This window comes from Rhipicephalus microplus, chromosome 10, assembly GCF_043290135.1.
Source record: "Rhipicephalus microplus isolate Deutch F79 chromosome 10, USDA_Rmic, whole genome shotgun sequence".
In the NCBI taxonomy this organism is placed as follows: Eukaryota; Metazoa; Arthropoda; class Arachnida; order Ixodida; family Ixodidae; genus Rhipicephalus; species Rhipicephalus microplus.
This window is the reverse complement of record NC_134709.1, coordinates 35406603-35429288: the sequence shown is the minus strand read 5'-3', so window position 1 is coordinate 35429288 and position 22686 is coordinate 35406603. Positions and strand designations below refer to the sequence as shown.

The window sequence follows — 22686 nt, the reverse complement described above, 5'->3', positions numbered from 1 at the left end:
AGTTCAAGACTTCCTACCGGTTTGAAACCAGCAACCTTGCTGCTGTCCCTCCAAATTGCGAAAACAAAGCCGCGATAAGAGTCAAAATGCTGTATTCTCCTAACTTTCCACAATATCGTGACCATGTTACCGCTTTATTCGACCCGCAGTGTTTTCACCATTTATTGTAAGAATATGTAAAGCCCACAATGCGAATAAATTACTCCCGGAACAATCTATGCGTTTTCTTAAATATGCTGTAGAGTTCGGCATTCCGCAGTTTTTTGCCGCGGCGAAAACAAGTATGAAAGTATGAACAGCTGAATGAACTATCGTACAAATGAAAAATCAAAGCCTAGACATTAAGCATCAAAACATTTATTTGTTGTTGTTGCTCAAGCCAGTAATTTTGTACAAATTATTTAGAGCGACACAGTTTCCCTTCCTAACACCCAGAGCTCGAAGCATTCTCTAGGCATTCTTCCTGGAATATGACGCCTCGATTTAATTTTTGCACTTGATATAAAATATGTGTGTGTGGTCTTCTCCCACTTTCGGTCATTTTGAATGCAATCCATTTCCACATGAATCGTGCTTTATAAAAAAATTTATATTTCTGCTTACGTTTTCTAAATGAGAATTTACGCCAGTAATGATAAAACTGCGATCGTTGCAGCTTATTTATCTTTGTTTATGCAAATTATGCTATGTAAAGATCTGCAAAGATCTGTATAGCTCAACGATTTTTTTGGTTTATATTGGTTTTGCGATTTCGCGTAAGTGTGGCGAATCGAGACGAGACGTTTAAACGCACGTAAATACTGATAAACTCACCCGATGAATCTCCGCGCGTTTATTTTTGTTCTGTCTCGTTTCGTTTTCTTCCGCGACGAGTAAACTCCGTTATTGTCGACAACGCACCCGTGTTTGCTAAACTTGGAAGAACTCACGGGTCGGCCGCGTCATCAGTCGCAAAATATCTGACCAAACAAATATATATAAAAAAACTTGCCAGTGACCTAGCTCGACTGTGGCCGTTTATACGTAGCGTGAGCTGCGGATGGACAAACGGGCGGGTGGACGGATAAATGGACGGACGGACGGAGGGACGGACTAGCGAAAGAGCTCCGGCGAGTGAAGTTCCAGCCTACTCGTGACACGTCACACCAGGAGCTTCCAGACGTTCTCCACGGCGCGCCGCCACCTGTGCGACGTGTGACGTCACTGCTCCTCGGGCATGCGCAGCACGATTCTCTGCCCAAACTGCTCAAACCCCGGCTTACGCTACGAAAGAAGCAAGAGCGTCTGCTCTATCGGAAAAGGGCAGGCGAGCGAAGCATGGCTCACGCGTGGCTGACATACAGTCGTCAGCAAGCTTAACAGGAACGCACCACGACGCATCCCGAAGCGATTTGGTTGACGCCAGCGCCGCGGAGCTTCGGGTTCTGTTGCCGGGGCGTTTACCCATGCATGCCCGTATACTATGCAAGCATGCCGATCTATTATCCAGACAAAAGCACCCAGCGCTTCGCGGCTGGCATCAGTCAAAGTAGTCCAGGTCACGCGTTGGAGCGTTAGTGTTAAGCTCTCTGACGACCGAATGCACTATACTTGCCTTTCTTTCGATAGAATTGTGCAAAGCTCCCCCTTAATTATTTCCTCCCAACCCCCCCCCCCCCCATGCTGGAAATTGTGAGTTTATCCACGTATTATTTAGCAGCGCATCACTTCAGTTGCTACAGACAACGTCGATGGTAATCCGTGCATATTAAGGTGACATTGAATTGTGTTAACGTGAAATTACTAGTGACTAATATATATATATATAAAAAACAGATCGCCGCATCAGAAACAGCTGACCAACGACGATACCACGATCCCGATCAGGTCCTTACCAGGGAAATGGGGGGGGGGGGGGGGAATAGGTCTTTTTACCTCTGAAACTCGGAGGGGGGAGGAGGGACCACCGAGAATAAAGGAAGAAAATGGGAGTTTTTCAGGGCCTTCAACAAGTAAGCCACCCCCCACCCCCCACCCCCCGAGCCCCTAAAAAAAGTTTCTGGCTACGGGTCTGATTCCGTTAGCATCAATTCTAATATAACGGCACATACAAATGTGTATAAAACTGGCGCACCTCCGGGTATCACATCTTCTTACGCTGGCCATCGCCGGATTGAAATCGAAATTGGTTTATTTCTTTTTCCACACGAAGTACAAAAACAATTGCACTTGAGATGTGATTGCTAAGTGGGAAAAAAGTTACGTAGACGTAGTTTGAGTGATTCGTCTCCGAATACCCAGCAGTGGTTAGGAGCAAATAAAACTTGTACACAAAGGCTCTTTGAGTTGCGAGAGAAAGTTGGTAAAAAATGGCGGACACGTTAGAAAAAAATTGAATAAAACATGTATAAAAAAAGGTAACGGCAGTAATATTTGTTGAAGATTAGACGTAAGATGCCGACCACCTGCAATTTTGTAAGTGAATGAAGTTAGACGCCAGATGATAACCGGATATCATTCAAGAGCACGCGATTTTTCAATCGTTGCGTCACATTTATTTGAAACCTGATTGATTTATGGGGTTTAACGTTTCGAAACCACCATGTCATTATGAGAGACGCCGTAGTGGAGGGCTCCGGAAATTTCGACCACCTGGGATTCTTTAACGTGCACACAAATCTGAGCACATGGGTCTACAACATTTCCGCCTCCATCGGAAATGCAGCCGCCGCAGCCGGGATTCGATGCTGCGACCTGTGGGTCAGCAACCGAGTACCTTAGCCACTAGACCACCGTGGCGGAACCTGAGAGACGCTAAATTGCAGCTGCAAACCATAGTTTGTTCGCGATCGTGGTACATGCCGAAAATTCTGCGTGCCTCAGGGAGCGTGAAGACGTGTTAGGAGGCAAGTTTGAAGGTGGTTTCAGGGTATTTTTTTTACGTATTTCAGATATAAAGGAACATATAGTAGCTTAAGTTCATACAACTTGCCAATAACTTCAAAATTCCCACTTTTGTAAAAGGTGGAGATGTGTGCGCATCACATGGCTGCTTGGCAATCGTTCGTAGAGCATTATTCTGCATTATAATAAGCTTTTACATAGCTTTTTGAGAAGAATTCTCGCACACGAAATTATACTTTGGGAAGTGCGATTCGAGCAAAGTAGCGTACAAGAAAGGGCTGTGATGGGCAGAGAGAAAATGCATACACTGCCTTAGCATGCCTAAAGCTTTTGAAAGTTTAGGGCGCCGGCATCAGCTGTGGTGGTCCCGAAGCGTAAATTTGTTAAATAGTACTGCCTGTGATTTGGCTACCGGAGATATTTCAATGATAGAGTGCTTCAAGCGTAGTACATCTCCGAGGTTACGTGGTACGGGGGACCAAATAAAACAGCTGTTTGTTTTCGAAGATTTGATTATTAGCGAGTTCTTGACAGACCTCATGTAATTTTTTGCAGTATATGATTTCCACGCTCTGCTGTTGCATTAGCATTCGTTGCGGCTGGAAAGATACTATTGTCGTCTGCAAACGAGATGTAATTAGCTTATGTTTCAATGTTTACAAGTACATTTGTGTGAATAACGAAGAACACCAGCTCTGGGATACTGCCTTTGGGGACGCCACATTCATTTTCACGAGCCATTGACCGTTCTCGGTCAGTACAAACTGACCAGTATCTTCTAGATAAATAGCTACCTAATAATAAATCAGCTGCAATACCTATAATCTCAAGTCCTTCGCGTGCTGCGCCACCGCACTCTTCTACAAGTTTTAAAAAGCTTCGATTGAGGGAAGTTTGATACCTGCTGGGCAGCATACAAACTTCAAAAGAAAACAAAAGAGAGTGGTAAGGGGGGGGGGGGGGGGCAAGATGAAGCGTCCATTTGGAAAACGTCTTCCAGGATGGTCTTTGAAATCATCCGTGTTTTTTTTTTGTTTTTTTTACTTACAGTCTAGTTATAAGTACTCGCTGGTTTTTCACTCACCTGAGCTGACAGTGTGGCGCACTACTTGAGGCTGCTCCTCCTCTGACTCAGATGTAGAGAAGCAGGAGAAGAAGTTCAAGATTGCGCGGGGAGCCGCGCGCTTCCCAGGAATCCGGGCGAGCGCTTCGAAACACCGACAGAGTCCGAGTGCGTCGGCGTCGCGCGAAGACGATTCGCGCGGAGAGTCTCCGAATCGCGTCAGCCGGGGCGACGCGAGCGCCGCGTCGTGGATTGCGTTCGGGCGCGCGCGTCCCCGCGCTACGAGAGAGCGCTCGTTTGGAACTCGTACTTTCGTTGCATCGTAGCTCTGGCCGACTGGGCTCGCCCTACGTCACCTCCTGCCGCCAACGACCTTCGACGACAGTGTAGCTCTGACTTACTGGACCGGCTCTAGGCCATCTACAGACGCCGACAACATCTCTCGCAAGTGTACCCCGTCCTCGGACTCCAGTGACCGTGCTTCCATCATCTTTCCTGTCTCTCCTATCCCCTCAGTTTGTTGTCGCTTCTTCTTCCTCTTTTCTACACCTTTACTCCTACCCTTTTTATCCCTCCTCACCCCTCATCCCTTGTGACCTACTGTGGCGGTGTCGCTCATCGAAGCAGACAATAACGGGGCTCACTTTTCTATTCCTTTCTCTTTCTTAAGAATCACTCGCAATGGTGATTTTCCGAAAGCGATTCTGCAGTTAATGTATCGCTAATGTGTAGTTGTTTGTCCCTTAGGTCTTGTTGTCGTTCTTGCGTAGACCTTGATGCAGCTCTGAATAATGCGCTTAATGAAGCTTCACTACCGTGAAACTTCAGGACGTGCGTAGCACGGGAGACCCAAGTGATTCCCTCGGTAATCGCGCTCTTGCTGCTGTGGTGGCACTGGTGGCGCACCCTACTGTGTAGCGCGGGTAGCCGACGGGTGATCCAGAAGCGTTTTTCGCGGTTTTGTGTGAATTATTGCGAGTAATTCTTTTTCAATATCGTAGTTCATATTATTTTCGACCTTGTTAGTTTATTTCGAACTATTTTTGGGCATTGCAACCTTGTTTTAGGCCTGTACTGGCCGCTGCATTTTCTTGCAACTCGAGACACTGAATGGGCGTCACGCTGGGTCCCTAAAGTGCAACGCAGTTTTAAAAGTCGCACTTGTCCCTCACTCGTTCTTAGGGGTGTGCTAATATTCAAAAATTTCGAATAACGAATCGTGTAGTGTTATACCTATATACGATTCGCTACTCGAATCGAATTGCGCACTTTTGATGCACCGAATATTTTTCGAATATTTTTTTTTTCGAATAATTACCACTGACGGGAAAACACCGTGCAGGAACTACCCGTTGGAAAAGTGAAGGACCATTTTTGTGGCTCCAATTAGAGAATTACCGTCATGCAGACAGGTCAAGCTCTGAGAGGTTATCTAACCTCTATCATCGTCACCGTATGAAGGATTTTTTTTCTTTAGAGGAACACTAAAGTGAAACAATAAACACTTTCAAAGTTCAATGTATTACGACGTCTAAAACAAGAATATGAAAACAGCAGTGTCCTACTTACCGAGAAATTAAGGTAAACAAAATGCACGAGAACACATGCACTACAATAGGACATTGGCAAAATTATCCCGATTACGTCAGAGGTACCGCCTAGAATTATTCACCAGCAATTGAACTAGCTCTAATAAATAAATGACCTTTCATGCATCAAGATACATAATAAAATGCTGCTTGTTCATTTGTGTTTGATTAATGGGGAAAAACCGTCAGAGGTTACTACGGGGGAGGACGCGAGTGGTTCAAAAGATCAATTTTCGCCTGGTTAAACTGAACAGGTCGTGCCATCTAGCGGTGCCCCGTTGAACCAAGCACGTCTGCCATCTCGCAGGCCATGGTAAGAAATTGTTCAATGACCGTTGTTGCTGCTGTGGCTCGCGCTACCATCATTCTGCTGCTACTAGTGTCGGTGGCCACGCAATAAAGCCAGGCAACGTTGTTCACGGCAACAGTGACGTGACACGCTCCGCTGAGGCGGGTAATTTGAAGCGCGCTAACATGATGCGGACCACTAAAACGTGATTTTATTTCAAAATAAGCACTTCCTTGGCACAAAAGTGGCACTGCGAGGTTTCTGAGCAACTATTTCAGCAATTAACGTCGACCTAATAATTGCCTTTAGTGTCCCTTTAAACACCTGTGTCGCCGAAAGGATTACGTTCTTTATACACTATCCTTATCATGAAATTCATGATGTTCATTCGTGAAATAATATTTAAGTTTTAGACCTTTGTGTTGTTTAAAAGCTTGTGACCAAGTGCGACATCGCGAGCTCTGAAATAGAGTACACTATAACTGAAGTAACTGCTGTAATTCACTCTACACTTAAAAAAAAACAAATGAGCTGGCTCCGCTATGCGGCGACTGACAAAAAAAGCGATGCTGCTTACGTGGCGCGGCGTTGAATGAAGTGGTTTAAATGAACTCGTTTGAAGGAAGTACCCAAAATGGGTGTCTTGAAAATGCAAGATGGAGGTGGTCTCGGACCGCAATCATCGTTCGGATGAGCGTGGTAAAAAACGCGGAGGAACAAGGCAGGCGTGCCCTTCGGTCCTTCAAACTTGGTGCCGAAACCCGGAAACGAACCAGGGACCTTCAAATTGGTGCCGCCAAGCCCGGGACCACGACCCCGGCTGGAACAGAGACCGAGATGGTGATTCATGGATTGAGAAAGCATGCGTTCGTTGCCTGGAGGCTCGCGAGGTCGGAGCCTATCACGTTTACGTTGGTTATTGTCTGCACTTGCCCATCAAGGCGATGACGGCCCGAAGTTCGCAAGGCTAGTAGGATGCCCGTGGAGAGAGAAGAGTCGCATCCATGCCAGAGCAGCCCTCGGAGCAGCTAACGGTATGCCCGCCCGTACCTTGTATTTTCGCTTTGGCGACAAGTATACGAATTTCACGAGGAAAGGACGATCAACTTTCGCGGTGATGAAGCCCGCCCTGCAGGCCTAGACCTCGAAGCCGACTATTCACTACTCAATCCGCCCTGTTTGCGGGACGATTATTATCCCGAAGTAAAAACGCTCGAGCCTTTTAGTAACAGTAGTTGTGAAAGCCCTACTCTTGTGTTAGATAGCGTCACGCCAACATTGTTGACACTGACGCGTAAGACCGGCGTACTGACGAGCAACACGGAAACAGACACAACAATCGACGAGAACATGAAGCGGCTCCAAGATGTTCGGAGATCATTGTGCACAGCTATTGAAGAAGCCTTAAAAGAAAGTTACATAGCATTTTCGTCTACGCCACCACAAATTGGCACGCATACCATCAGTCATTCTCTTTAGCAGGGTCAATGTACGATGGCCCCCGGGCATAAAAGCTTCGACCAAGAACAGCGTCACTGTTCAAAATACCTCCAAGGTTCTAGCCGCTGCTGTAAAACAGCTTAACCCGTTTGCAGAACTGTGGCGTCTTTTGTTGGTCAAGTTTGATGGTTAACGTCAATTTTTTAAGACTGTCGATATTTGTTGGAACTAGATAGTTGCAGAATTTCAGGACTGTCTTGAAAATATTCGTTTTACTATTCGATCGATTGATTGATTGATCGATTGGTTGGTTGATTGATTGATTTGTGGGGTTTAACGGCCCAAAACCACGATATGATTATGAGACACGCCGTAGTGGAGGGCTCCAAAAATTTAGACCACCTAGTGTTCTTTAACGTGCCCCCAAATCTGAGCACACGGGCCTACAACAGTTCCGCCTCCATCGGAAATGCAGCCGCCGCAGCCGGGATTCGATCCCGCGACTTGCGGGTTAGCAGCCGAGTATACTTAGCCACTGGACGTTTTACTGTTCGAATGGTTTTCGAATAGTATTATATATGTATTCGCATTCGATGCGGTACGATCACTATTCGATTCGTATTTGATACAGTTCGAAATTTCGCTATTTGAACACTTCTGTTTATTTTGTCTCAGATTATTCGAAGGCCATATTGTCCTTCTCTGTCGATAGTATCACGTGAAAAGTATTATTTGGAGGGGGAATGGCAGTGATATGTGAAAAACACTTTTGAGGGATTGATTGATTGATTGATTGATTGATTGATTGATTGATTGATTGATTGATTGATTGATTGATTGATTGATTGACTTAACTTATTCGCCCTTTTCACCATATCCACCGAACGAAACGGGCCGACAGCTTAAATAAATCACTCCACCAAATAAATAAAGGAATGCAAGTTTGAAAAGAACATTTCGTGAGAGTAAGCTGTTTCGTCTTTTCTTTTTAGCGCATCTCTTTGAGCCCCATTATTCGGTTAGCGTAGTACCGAACACAGCTGATCAGCTGACGCGAGGCAGGCGGCCTTGTCAACGCCGCATGATTCCAAATTAGACACCTCGCCCAGTCTGCCCTGCGCTTCTCGCGTTCCTCCCCAAAACTGCTCCGAAGATACGTGCAGCGAAGAGAGCGTGTTTTTCGCTCGTGTCGCCCCGCGATTACGTGCGTGGTTAGCCCGCTGTCGCCCCGCTCCTTTAATTGATTGATTTGTGATGTTTAACGTCCCAAAACCACCATATGATTATGAGAGACGCCGTAGTTGAGGGCTCCGGAAATTGCGACCGCCTGGGGTTCTTTAACGTGCACCCGAATCTGAGCACACGGGCCTACAACACTTCCGCCTCCATCTGAAATGCATCCGCCACCGCCGGGATTTGATCCCGCGACCTGCGGGTCAGCAGCCGAGTACCTTAGTCACTAGACCACCGCGGCGGGGCGCCCCGCTCCTTTAAATCTCTCTCTTTAGCTGCGACACTTTCGCTCCTAGTAGGAGCTTCGTCTGCGCACAACACACTGAGCAGGCATCGTAGAAATAAATTCACTAAAAAAAGAAAGAAAAACATTTTGTTGCAGAAATCCACTTTTCGGAACACGTCTAAAGAAGTCCAAACTGCTTTGACGGTGAAACATAGCATTGCGATCGATGAGGTGTGTTTTTTTTTTTTTCATTACCCGAACACGGAGTCACGCCTTCTTCATTTATTCCTCTCTCTCTCGCTTTCTCGCTCTCTTCTTGATCCTGTCTTTTTACGCGGACTTACCACTCAAGTGGAAGTCTCCTTTTTTTAGCTACTCAACAGTGTGCCAGATTCGGCGAATGAGCTGAATGCCCAAAAAACAAGCGAGCAAGTTGTACCGATCGGACTCCCAGTTAATCGCTTGAATTCAGAGCCAGCCGAGGTTTCCCGTAGCGGCGCGCGAAGTCGAACTGGCTCGTGTATACTCCAATGGGGTTTCGACATTGTTTTTGTATTCTTCCGCTTCGAGTGAAACACTATTAAGCTTCTTTGGTTTGGTTATTTCAATCAGTAGGCATTACGCCGCGTTTTTTCTGTATAGTATTAAGTTTACTAGTCTAGTGTAGCATAGCGTAGTACAGTGTGTGGTGTGTGTGTGTGTGGGGGGGGGGGGGGGAGAAGAACTTGCCTTTACAGATGCATACATGCTGACTGATGCATACAAGTTGTAAAGGCCCGTGCACTGTATGATGTCAGTGCTCGTTAAAGAGCACCAGATGCTCGTAATTTCAGAAGTCCTCCACTATGCGGCGTCTCTCATAATCATATAGTGGTTCTTGGCAGTAAAACACCAATTATTATTATTATTATTATTATTATTATTATTATTATTATTATTATTATTATTATTATTATTATTATTATTATTATTATTATTATTATTATTTGTTCTGTATCACGTATCAATCACTGTATCATATAGCATTATATAAACCTATGAAATTTTTCCTTGTGAAAATATTGAAGTATGTTAAAGCGCCATAAGAACATACTTGAAATTTTCCCTTCGGGAAAGTTTTCTCTAGTTCCTTTTCTAATGGAACTTTATGAGAGGCGGCAGTCCATGTCCAACAATACAAATACTAATAATTCAACATCGTCCTTATTCAATTTCAAGCCGACAAAGTCGTTCTGTCTGCCAATTTACAAGCATCTCGTTTTCTCGAAAAAAAAAACGGCATCAAACTTGGTTTGGCTTTGTCGAATAGTGCTCGCATAAAAAATGCAAGAACGAAACGCTTCCCCCTCACCCCCAACAATGCTTCCACTTAGCGGATTGACGATTCGATAAACAAATAGGTAAACATTGCGGTAACTGAGACAGATGTAAACAACCGCCACCGCATTTCTGGCTTTCCTACGAACGAGTTTGTCGTTCATCGAAAACGTAAACTTAAGTTCCAAAAAATTATGTAGCATTCAATAAATGTCCAATTGCGGTTACGTACCGCCATTATACGGTGCCGCGAAGTTGTTTTGATAAGTTACGCACTTCCGCAAAAGTCACGGTTCATAAAAAAAAGGCGTTTTGAAATTGTGGCAGATGTTCGACAGCCGGTGCTTGAAGCATCTTCGTTTTTTTCCCGCGGTACAGCGGCTGCACTTCCAAGTGGCTCTCAATGAAAAAGATAGCGCTTATTATTAGCTTTCTTTTTTTATCGCGAAGTTTCGTGCATTAATGCGTTTTGGGGCCACGCAAAGCAAGAAACAGAGGCAGAACTTGTTTACCTGTTTACACGAATGTGTGGGTCTTCCCGTTCATTCCCGCACTGCATGTTTGTTTTCCGGAAGTGCATCCGGGAGCGTTTCCCCACGCTACGCCCTGCAGCTGTCTTCATTGGGGTTCTGTTTCCACGCGAAATATTTCATACTGAAGGGAAGAGCGTCAACATCGCTTACCATCTTACGTTCCTTGCTTTCTTTTTCTTTTTTTTTTTGGCTTCGTTCCTGCCTTGGCTTTTATCGCACTGAATGTTTCGTCGGCCCTTGTTTGTTTGCTTGCTTACTTCCTTACTTATTTACTTATTTATATACTTCTTGTTTATTTGCTTTTTCTTCGTTTTTTGTTTACTTGTATGAAGACGCGAAGCTTTCAAGTTTGGCAAACGGCATTTTTCGACAAGTATCGATTCACAGCCCGTTTATTAAACGTATCGCAGAGTATTGCGCAAAGCCCAGTTTTCACTAATGAAGTTACGAGGCTTGAAACCTCTCTTTTCTCTTCTCTTCTCTCTCTCTCTCTCTCTCTCTCTCTCTCTATATATATATATATATATATATATATATATATCTTTGTGTTGTTTAAAAGCTTGTGACCAAGTGCGACATCGCGAGCTCTGAAATAGAGTACACTATAACTGAAGTAACTGCTGTAATTCACTCTACACTTAAAAAAAAACAAATGAGCTGGCTCCGCTATGCGGCGACTGACAAAAAAAGCGATGCTGCTTACGTGGCGCGGCGTTGAATGAAGTGGTTTAAATGAACTCGTTTGAAGGAAGTACCCAAAATGGGTGTCTTGAAAATGCAAGATGGAGGTGGTCTCGGACCGCAATCATCGTTCGGATGAGCGTGGTAAAAAACGCGGAGGAACAATGAGGGTGGCGATTTGGGCTTGTTGGTATGGTTGCATGATGATGGATGGTAGCGCAGACAACGAACACGGACAAGAGAAGGCACATAGACACAACACAGCGCTGTGTTGTGTCTATGTGCCTTCTCTTGTCCGTGTTCGTTGTCTGCGCTACCATCCATCATCATGCGGAGGAACAAGGCAGGCGTGCCCTTCGGTCCTTCAAACTTGGTGCCGAAACCCGGAAACGAACCAGGGACCTTCAAATTGGTGCCGCCAAGCCCGGGACCACGACCCCGGCTGGAACAGAGACCGAGATGGTGATTCATGGATTGAGAAAGCATGCGTTCGTTGCCTGGAGGCTCGCGAGGTCGGAGCCTATCACGTTTACGTTGGTTATTGTCTGCACTTGCCCATCAAGGCGATGACGGCCCGAAGTTCGCAAGGCTAGTAGGATGCCCGTGGAGAGAGAAGAGTCGCATCCATGCCAGAGCAGCCCTCGGAGCAGCTAACGGTATGCCCGCCCGTACCTTGTATTTTCGCTTTGGCGACAAGTATACGAATTTCACGAGGAAAGGACGATCAACTTTCGCGGTGATGAAGCCCGCCCTGCAGGCCTAGACCTCGAAGCCGACTATTCACTACTCAATCCGCCCTGTTTGCGGGACGATTATTATCCCGAAGTAAAAACGCTCGAGCCTTTTAGTAACAGTAGTTGTGAAAGCCCTACTCTTGTGTTAGATAGCGTCACGCCAACATTGTTGACACTGACGCGTAAGACCGGCGTACTGACGAGCAACACGGAAACAGACACAACAATCGACGAGAACATGAAGCGGCTCCAAGATGTTCGGAGATCATTGTGCACAGCTATTGAAGAAGCCTTAAAAGAAAGTTACATAGCATTTTCGTCTACGCCACCACAAATTGGCACGCATACCATCAGTCATTCTCTTTAGCAGGGTCAATGTACGATGGCCCCCGGGCATAAAAGCTTCGACCAAGAACAGCGTCACTGTTCAAAATACCTCCAAGGTTCTAGCCGCTGCTGTAAAACAGCTTAACCCGTTTGCAGAACTGTGGCGTCTTTTGTTGGTCAAGTTTGATGGTTAACGTCAATTTTTTAAGACTGTCGATATTTGTTGGAACTAGATAGTTGCAGAATTTCAGGACTGTCTTGAAAATATTCGTTTTACTATTCGATCGATTGATTGATTGATCGATTGGTTGGTTGATTGATTGATTTGTGGGGTTTAACGGCCCAAAACCACGATATGATTATGAGACACGCCGTAGTGGAGGGCTCCAAAAATTTAGACCACCTAGTGTTCTTTAACGTGCCCCCAAATCTGAGCACACGGGCCTACAACAGTTCCGCCTCCATCGGAAATGCAGCCGCCGCAGCCGGGATTCGATCCCGCGACTTGCGGGTTAGCAGCCGAGTATACTTAGCCACTGGACGTTTTACTGTTCGAATGGTTTTCGAATAGTATTATATATGTATTCGCATTCGATGCGGTACGATCACTATTCGATTCGTATTTGATACAGTTCGAAATTTCGCTATTTGAACACTTCTGTTTATTTTGTCTCAGATTATTCGAAGGCCATATTGTCCTTCTCTGTCGATAGTATCACGTGAAAAGTATTATTTGGAGGGGGAATGGCAGTGATATGTGAAAAACACTTTTGAGGGATTGATTGATTGATTGATTGATTGATTGATTGATTGATTGATTGATTGATTGATTGATTGATTGATTGATTGATTGATTGACTTAACTTATTCGCCCTTTTCACCATATCCACCGAACGAAACGGGCCGACAGCTTAAATAAATCACTCCACCAAATAAATAAAGGAATGCAAGTTTGAAAAGAACATTTCGTGAGAGTAAGCTGTTTCGTCTTTTCTTTTTAGCGCATCTCTTTGAGCCCCATTATTCGGTTAGCGTAGTACCGAACACAGCTGATCAGCTGACGCGAGGCAGGCGGCCTTGTCAACGCCGCATGATTCCAAATTAGACACCTCGCCCAGTCTGCCCTGCGCTTCTCGCGTTCCTCCCCAAAACTGCTCCGAAGATACGTGCAGCGAAGAGAGCGTGTTTTTCGCTCGTGTCGCCCCGCGATTACGTGCGTGGTTAGCCCGCTGTCGCCCCGCTCCTTTAATTGATTGATTTGTGATGTTTAACGTCCCAAAACCACCATATGATTATGAGAGACGCCGTAGTTGAGGGCTCCGGAAATTGCGACCGCCTGGGGTTCTTTAACGTGCACCCGAATCTGAGCACACGGGCCTACAACACTTCCGCCTCCATCTGAAATGCATCCGCCACCGCCGGGATTTGATCCCGCGACCTGCGGGTCAGCAGCCGAGTACCTTAGTCACTAGACCACCGCGGCGGGGCGCCCCGCTCCTTTAAATCTCTCTCTTTAGCTGCGACACTTTCGCTCCTAGTAGGAGCTTCGTCTGCGCACAACACACTGAGCAGGCATCGTAGAAATAAATTCACTAAAAAAAGAAAGAAAAACATTTTGTTGCAGAAATCCACTTTTCGGAACACGTCTAAAGAAGTCCAAACTGCTTTGACGGTGAAACATAGCATTGCGATCGATGAGGTGTGTTTTTTTTTTTTTCATTACCCGAACACGGAGTCACGCCTTCTTCATTTATTCCTCTCTCTCTCGCTTTCTCGCTCTCTTCTTGATCCTGTCTTTTTACGCGGACTTACCACTCAAGTGGAAGTCTCCTTTTTTTAGCTACTCAACAGTGTGCCAGATTCGGCGAATGAGCTGAATGCCCAAAAAACAAGCGAGCAAGTTGTACCGATCGGACTCCCAGTTAATCGCTTGAATTCAGAGCCAGCCGAGGTTTCCCGTAGCGGCGCGCGAAGTCGAACTGGCTCGTGTATACTCCAATGGGGTTTCGACATTGTTTTTGTATTCTTCCGCTTCGAGTGAAACACTATTAAGCTTCTTTGGTTTGGTTATTTCAATCAGTAGGCATTACGCCGCGTTTTTTCTGTATAGTATTAAGTTTACTAGTCTAGTGTAGCATAGCGTAGTACAGTGTGTGGTGTGTGTGTGTGTGGGGGGGGGGGGGGGGAGAAGAACTTGCCTTTACAGATGCATACATGCTGACTGATGCATACAAGTTGTAAAGGCCCGTGCACTGTATGATGTCAGTGCTCGTTAAAGAGCACCAGATGCTCGTAATTTCAGAAGTCCTCCACTATGCGGCGTCTCTCATAATCATATAGTGGTTCTTGGCAGTAAAACACCAATTATTATTATTATTATTATTATTATTATTATTATTATTATTATTATTATTATTATTATTATTATTATTATTATTATTATTATTTGTTCTGTATCACGTATCAATCACTGTATCATATAGCATTATATAAACCTATGAAATTTTTCCTTGTGAAAATATTGAAGTATGTTAAAGCGCCATAAGAACATACTTGAAATTTTCCCTTCGGGAAAGTTTTCTCTAGTTCCTTTTCTAATGGAACTTTATGAGAGGCGGCAGTCCATGTCCAACAATACAAATACTAATAATTCAACATCGTCCTTATTCAATTTCAAGCCGACAAAGTCGTTCTGTCTGCCAATTTACAAGCATCTCGTTTTCTCGAAAAAAAAAACGGCATCAAACTTGGTTTGGCTTTGTCGAATAGTGCTCGCATAAAAAATGCAAGAACGAAACGCTTCCCCCTCACCCCCAACAATGCTTCCACTTAGCGGATTGACGATTCGATAAACAAATAGGTAAACATTGCGGTAACTGAGACAGATGTAAACAACCGCCACCGCATTTCTGGCTTTCCTACGAACGAGTTTGTCGTTCATCGAAAACGTAAACTTAAGTTCCAAAAAATTATGTAGCATTCAATAAATGTCCAATTGCGGTTACGTACCGCCATTATACGGTGCCGCGAAGTTGTTTTGATAAGTTACGCACTTCCGCAAAAGTCACGGTTCATAAAAAAAAGGCGTTTTGAAATTGTGGCAGATGTTCGACAGCCGGTGCTTGAAGCATCTTCGTTTTTTTCCCGCGGTACAGCGGCTGCACTTCCAAGTGGCTCTCAATGAAAAAGATAGCGCTTATTATTAGCTTTCTTTTTTTATCGCGAAGTTTCGTGCATTAATGCGTTTTGGGGCCACGCAAAGCAAGAAACAGAGGCAGAACTTGTTTACCTGTTTACACGAATGTGTGGGTCTTCCCGTTCATTCCCGCACTGCATGTTTGTTTTCCGGAAGTGCATCCGGGAGCGTTTCCCCACGCTACGCCCTGCAGCTGTCTTCATTGGGGTTCTGTTTCCACGCGAAATATTTCATACTGAAGGGAAGAGCGTCAACATCGCTTACCATCTTACGTTCCTTGCTTTCTTTTTCTTTTTTTTTTTTGGCTTCGTTCCTGCCTTGGCTTTTATCGCACTGAATGTTTCGTCGGCCCTTGTTTGTTTGCTTGCTTACTTCCTTACTTATTTACTTATTTATATACTTCTTGTTTATTTGCTTTTTCTTCGTTTTTTGTTTACTTGTATGAAGACGCGAAGCTTTCAAGTTTGGCAAACGGCATTTTTCGACAAGTATCGATTCACAGCCCGTTTATTAAACGTATCGCAGAGTATTGCGCAAAGCCCAGTTTTCACTAATGAAGTTACGAGGCTTGAAACCTCTCTTTTCTCTTCTCTTCTCTCTCTCTCTCTCTCTCTCTCTCTCTCTCTCTCTCTCTATATATATATATATATATATATATATATATATATATATATATATATATATATATATATATGTGTGTGTGTGTGTGTGTGTGTGTGTGTGTGTGTGTGTGTGTGTGTGTGATTGTGTGTGTGTTTATTAAATTATGCAGAGCGCGCACACAGCATCACATCACCGATGTTATTAAAAAACGAGAGAGGCGACAAGTGCATAAAAGGAAGCAGACGTTCCCCAGCAATATATATATATATATATATATATATATATATATATATATATATATATATATATGCACTTGTCGCCTCTCTCGTTTTTTAATAACCACACATCGGTGATGTGATGCTGTGCGCGCGCTCTGCATAATTTAATAAACACTCGCTGCGGAAAAACGCGCACGTGTAATGCGTCCGCTGGCAGGTGTTTCATGGGTGCACGGTCCTCTTAATTGAAAAAACTGCGTTGCATTTGACGAGTAACCTTGTCAAGAGATGTAACGAAGTTATTCTCCGAAAAGACAAAACGGAGCCCCGGGCTGCTGTGGCTGCATTTTCAGTGGAGGCGAAAATGCCGTTTTGTAACGGCGTTTTGTAAGATACAGGGTGCACAAGAAATGTGTCCACTATTGTTTTAAACTCAGCAAAAGACGTTATTTGCTTGCTGTTTTCACAGTTGCTTCTTTTCTGTAGCGGCAAAAATCTCAAGATGGTTGAAGACATCATTTGACAGAGTAATTAGAAGAGGTAAATTAAGTATTTTTTAATTAGTGGTGTTAGTCTGTTAAGTCAAATGAGAGAATTGAAGTCCTTGATGCGAAGAACTCATTGTCACTTGGAGATTTCGGAAAAGCGGCCTCTTGTAATAACTACAAGTTAAGCTCCCTTGAATTCTGTGGAGAAACTGAAAACAAAGGACCGGTGACCGCAATAAGCAGACGACTGCAATGATGTCACTGTTTAAAACAATCGCTCATCATCATCATCATCATCATCATCATCATCATCATCATCGTCGTCGTCGTCATCGTTATCATCATCCGCCTGACTACGTCCACTGCAGGACAAAGACCTCTCCCATGATCCACCAGTCAACTCGGTCCTTTGCTTGTTGCTGCCAATTTGTACCCGCAAACTTCCTAAGTTCATATGCCCACTTAACCTTCTGTCTCCCCCTTGCCTTTTCTGCCCACTTGCCTTTTCTGGGAATCCAATCAGTTTTCCTTAATGACCAGCGGTTATCCTGTCTACGTGCCAAACCCACGTGGTTAGAGAGGTGCAGTTCTTTCCTGTTGGTTAACGTATGGACGTCATGCGTGCTGTAATTGCGAGAGCAGCCCACACAGTCACAGAACAAAGTCAAGATGAATCAAAGTCAACAAAGCCAACAAAGATGATGGATGTAACAATGCTGCCTCATTTCAGTCGCGCTCTTTCAAGTTTCGGTTTAGGTTTCGCCGCAGAATGGGGAGAATTTCAATATTTCGCAGTTATTACTAGAAGCTGCTTTTCCGAATTCTCAAGGCGGCAATCGCTTCTTCGCATTAGGGACTTCTATTCTCTTATTTGACCTCACTGTCTATTTCACTCGTTAAAAAGCTAATTATTTTAACTTTTAATTTACTGTCTCTAACGATTTATTAAACCCTCTTGAGATTCCTGCCGCTACAGAAAAGGCAACTGTCAAGACAAGGATCAAATAGCCTCTTTTGTTGATTTTTAAAAAATTTCGGACACATTTTCTTGAAATACCCTGTACATTGTAGAAAGGAAAGTTATTCGTGGCATGGGTTCAGCTTGCATAGAGAGCGCAGTAAAAACGCTTCACCCTTCAAGCGGATACAGAATGGTCTCCTCAGTTTGTTTTTATCGCACTCTATTCTGAAACTTAAAGCCTGCTCTAACCAAAAAGTTAATCGTACACGTTTCTGGATAACTGTAGTGCCCGTCGTCTGCATATATATTGGTACCTTGTTACAGCAAAAGAAATATAGAAAAATAGACAAGATTGTGGTTTTTGTTGCAAATGCACTAACCTTAATAAAAGTTACAGAACCGTGGGCATGCGCGCAGTTTTTAAGAATGCGTCTCAGCATTCAAAGGAAGAAATTGCTCTTTGTTAAAGCATCTTTTGATGTGTCCCACCGCTCATAGTATATACGGTAAAGAAGATTTTAGTTTATTTTTCGCGTGTTATTGTGCGAAAAATGAAATCGCGAAACTCTGCCTTCAAGCATTCTGGTCGCGGATGCATCACTCATCTTACGTCGCTGACATTTGCCTCACTGATCGCGCTTGCAGCAGGGGCGCACCGTTGACTTGCGAATTGTGCAGGCACATCGGCACTCGTTCTCCTTAACATTCACCACAGAAGTAAATTAAGGATGTCTTCGTGGGCCTCTGGAAATTGGACATAGCTGTCGAGCCCGTCCCTTTATTTCTCGCGTTCCGAAATGCCGTGTCGCTTTTCGATATAATTTATCGGACTTCTCCTTGAGAGCTTCTCCTTGCAGTTTGGAGCAGTGTCTATTATGCACAGTTTACACTGCGACTCATTTATTTGTTTTCATCTTTTAATGATCAGTACCAACGGACACGTAGCACGTAAACAGGATAACCGCTGGTCATTAGGGGTAACTAACTGGATTTCTAGAGAAAGCAAGTGGGTTAGGGGGAGACAGAAGGTTATGGGCATATGAGGTTAAGAAGTATGCGGTTATAAATTGACAGCAGCAGTAAGCATAGGACTGAGTTGACTGGCGTAACATGGGAGATGTCTTTGTCCTGATGATAATGATGATGATGACGATGACGACAATGATGATGATGATCAGGAGGAGGAGGAGGAGGAGCACAGGACCGCGTTGACTGGTGGAAGATGGGAGAGGCCTTTGTGCTGCAGTGTACGTAGTCATGATGATGATGATGATGATGATAATGATGATGATGACCGGTGGACGGTGGCTATTCGACAACGCGGGTAGGACTGGCCGATGGTGGACGAAGCGATTTGGAACTATTTTCGGAGTTCGTATGTATATGGCTAGATGCAAAGGAATATTACTCGGCATGTAATCCGTAATTTCGTTTTACAGAGAAAGTTGTGTTGAGATCAGAACACTGGTCACCCGCGGCGCCGTAGTAGTCAGCCTCCTCCGCCGCCGGTGTCCGTGACCGATATCGCAAGAAATAAGAAAAAAAATTGGGTAAATAAAAACACCAAGGACAGAATGGAATTCGAACCCGGGTCCACTGCGTGCCAGCCAGTATTATAACACTGAGCCACACCGACGCTTAAAAGCCATTTCGAAAGTAGTCTTAGGCAGGCTTCGTGTCAGAAAAGTAATCGCGTTAATATGAGTAATAAAGCGTTTTAGAACCTCAAAAGAACAACCACGCATCACACAATGCGAATTTCGTAACGGGTGAGTCGTCCGATGCTCCAACCCATTAGAAAACTTGTTCTTGATCACCGATTAACTGTGGCGCATACCCACTTGAGGCATAATTCTTCGTCGTCGTCAGCCACTGCATGAAATATTGCACAATATTCCATGCAAGTGTGTATAGTGAATACCACGCTTTTCCGAAGAATGATAAAGGATAGCGTAGTGAATGCCAGCCAAGTACACGAAAGGTATGATTATTTATGGCGTAGCGGGTACCCAGCAGGTGTGCTCGTAGCAGTTATGCAAAAAGGTGTTAATAGGAAGCTCTGACTAATTTAGCTTTCGCTGTGGCTGTGCTGCGCGTTGCGCCCAGGCCTGGCGTTTTTTTTCAAGCCAGGTATTTCGTCCAGCGATGATACTTTGCCTCCCGGTTTCTTTAATGAACCTATGCTTCCACCTTCCCCTTCCCTCTTCCGTTGTATCAATAACAGACCCTTTGTTATTCAAGACTGCAATTTCTCAGCAATGCTTGTAACTATACGCAGTTTCCACTATCTATCTTTGTCTTGTATGTGCTTGAATTCTTATACATTTTTAGCTGACTTATGTTGCCTTCCTGATTTGCGCATCTGATACTTGTTTCTTTATTTTGTCTTTTTTTCTTGTGTGTTATATATGTTGTACCCACCCCCTCTGTAATGCCCTACGGGCCCTGAGGGTATTCTAATAAATAAATAAATAAATAAATATGCTGTATTCCTGCGCATCACAACGCTGCACACGATTGTATGAACGACAAACTTTTGTAAACGTAATTACGAAGTAATTACATTGCTTTTTGAAAGCATTAGTAGTCTAGTGTAACTACGTTTGGCCAGCCGTAATTCATTATGTAATTTATTCGCATCTTAAACAAGATTGCGAATTTTAATAGTAAATAATTCAATTACTTGTTATACTTAATTACCATCTCTCAACTGCAGGATTAACTCGACCAAAGAATAAGCTAAAAGTGTAATGAGCTGGAGCTGCCGACCCTTATCTGTTTTCTAATAACCTAACGCATTATCTGTTAATGTTTCTTCTTTATGTGTTACGTATCTCTTGAAGACGTAGTAATCCGCTGAAGGCGGAAGAATTACCGATGAGATTATCTGAGGAATTGGTTCTAAGGCACGAATATTGATGCGAGGAGAATCTATAGCACTGAACCCCGGCCTAAATTCGTAGGATTAAAAGCAGCGATGGAGGATGGGAAAAATAATTTTCAACAACGGGAATTGTAAGCTCAGCGCGCGCTGTAGCTTTTCGCCGGCTTTTGGGATCGCACAGACGCGGCCTTGAGAAAGCTTTACGTTTGTGAGCTTACAAAGTGTATGCTGACTTAAGGCGTTCATGAAAAAAATTCTGGATTAATCTTAATCTCGCAGAAAAAAAGCAGCAAATTAACAGAGAAGCAACTCAGTACAGTGCATGCACGGCCTATAGTTTTTGCACATGAGCTTATTCCATTGAAAAAAAAGTATCGAGCTTTGAACACTCCGTGTTGTTCGTAAGCTGACTATAAAGGCGTGCTTCAGGTGATAATGTGCTTCGGCATAAGCTTAAAACTAATGTACCAGGAACGGCACAGGGAGAGAGAGAAACAGGCAGGCGCAGGCGCCATGCAGTTGCTGTTTGGAAGACCAGAGATTGATGGCAGACCATATATATATATATATATATATATATATATATATATATATATATATATATATATATATATATATATATATATATATATATATAAGGAAAGAAGTGTATACCTAAGGGCTCGTTTTTCCGTGTTTTTACACAATATTAATGAGATGTAACAGACAATAATGCCAAGGAAAGTATAGGTGAAGATATTAGACCAAATCAAATTGTAATGTAAATATGAATAAAAGTGGGTGAAAAGATAACTTGCCGTGGGCAGGATATATATATATATATATATATATATATATATATATATATATATATATATATATATATATATATATATATATATATATATATATATATATATATATATATATATATATATATATATATATATATATATATATCAGACAGTAATGCCAAGGAATGTACAAGGAAAGTTATTAGAACCAATGGAATGTAAATAAGAAGAAAGAACAGTGGATGAAAAAATAACCAGCCGTGAGCAAACGGCTGGTCATCATATATATATATATATATATATATATATATATATATATATATATATATATATATATATATATATATATATATATATATATATATAGTGTGTGTGTGTTGTTTCGGTTTATTCACTTTCATAAGTTTACTGATGCAATGTCTCCCTCAATATGGCCCTGATTTCAAATGTGGCTATTATTACGCTTCTTTTTTCTCGACTAACACCATCGGCAGCGTTTTCAAAGCATGCTGAAAAAAACGCCAGTGAAAGCACGAAGAGCGGCCTTTCAGTGCCTTTTCTTAACACTCTTTTAGTAACTGCTAAAAGCACACTTACTGGGTACCCACTACGCAATAAATAGTCTTATCTTTTGTATAATATACGCTGGCATTCACTATGCTATCCTTCATCAATCTTCGGAGAAGCGGTGGTATTCACTACACACTTGCTTGGAATGTTGTGCAATATTTTATGCAGTGGCTGAAGACGATGAAGAATTGAAGAATTATGCCTCAAGTGGGTATGCAACCCATTTAATAGGGGAACAAGGAAGAACTTTTGTAATGGGTTGGAGCGTTGTATGGTCTACTCTTTACGCAATTCGCATTGTGTGACGCCTGGTTGTTCATTTGATGTTCTAAAACGCTTAATTACTCGTATTAGCGCGATTCCTTCCCCGACATCAAGCCTGCCTAAGGCTATAGTTTCGATATGGTTTTTAAGCGCCGGCGTCTTTCTGTGGTAGGGCTGGTAGGCAGAGGACCCGCGTTCGAATCCCATTTTGTACTTAGTGTTTGTTTCTTTGCTGAGTTTTTTTCTATTTTTTGCGATTTCGGTTACGAACACCAGTGGCGGTGGCAGACAACTACGGCACCGCGCGTGACCTGTGTTCTGATCTCATAGCAGCTTCCGCTGTAAGAGTGTTGCAGGGCGCCTTCAATAATATTCGCCTCGAAAATTTCATCTTTGAGAATGTAAGTTACATAA

General features: G+C 43.5%; 1 protein-coding gene across 1 annotated transcript in view; it reads right to left on the bottom strand.

Moving 5' to 3' along the window:
- Window positions 1–4106, bottom strand: part of LOC119180844 (QRFP-like peptide receptor) — an 87403-nt gene extending 83297 nt beyond the window's left edge. The window contains exon 1 of the mRNA XM_037431983.2: window positions 3968–4106. The gene's annotated coding sequence lies outside the window, so the exon portion shown is untranslated. The remainder of the gene's footprint in view (window positions 1–3967) is intronic.
- Between the last annotated feature and the right edge of the window lie 18580 nt (window positions 4107–22686).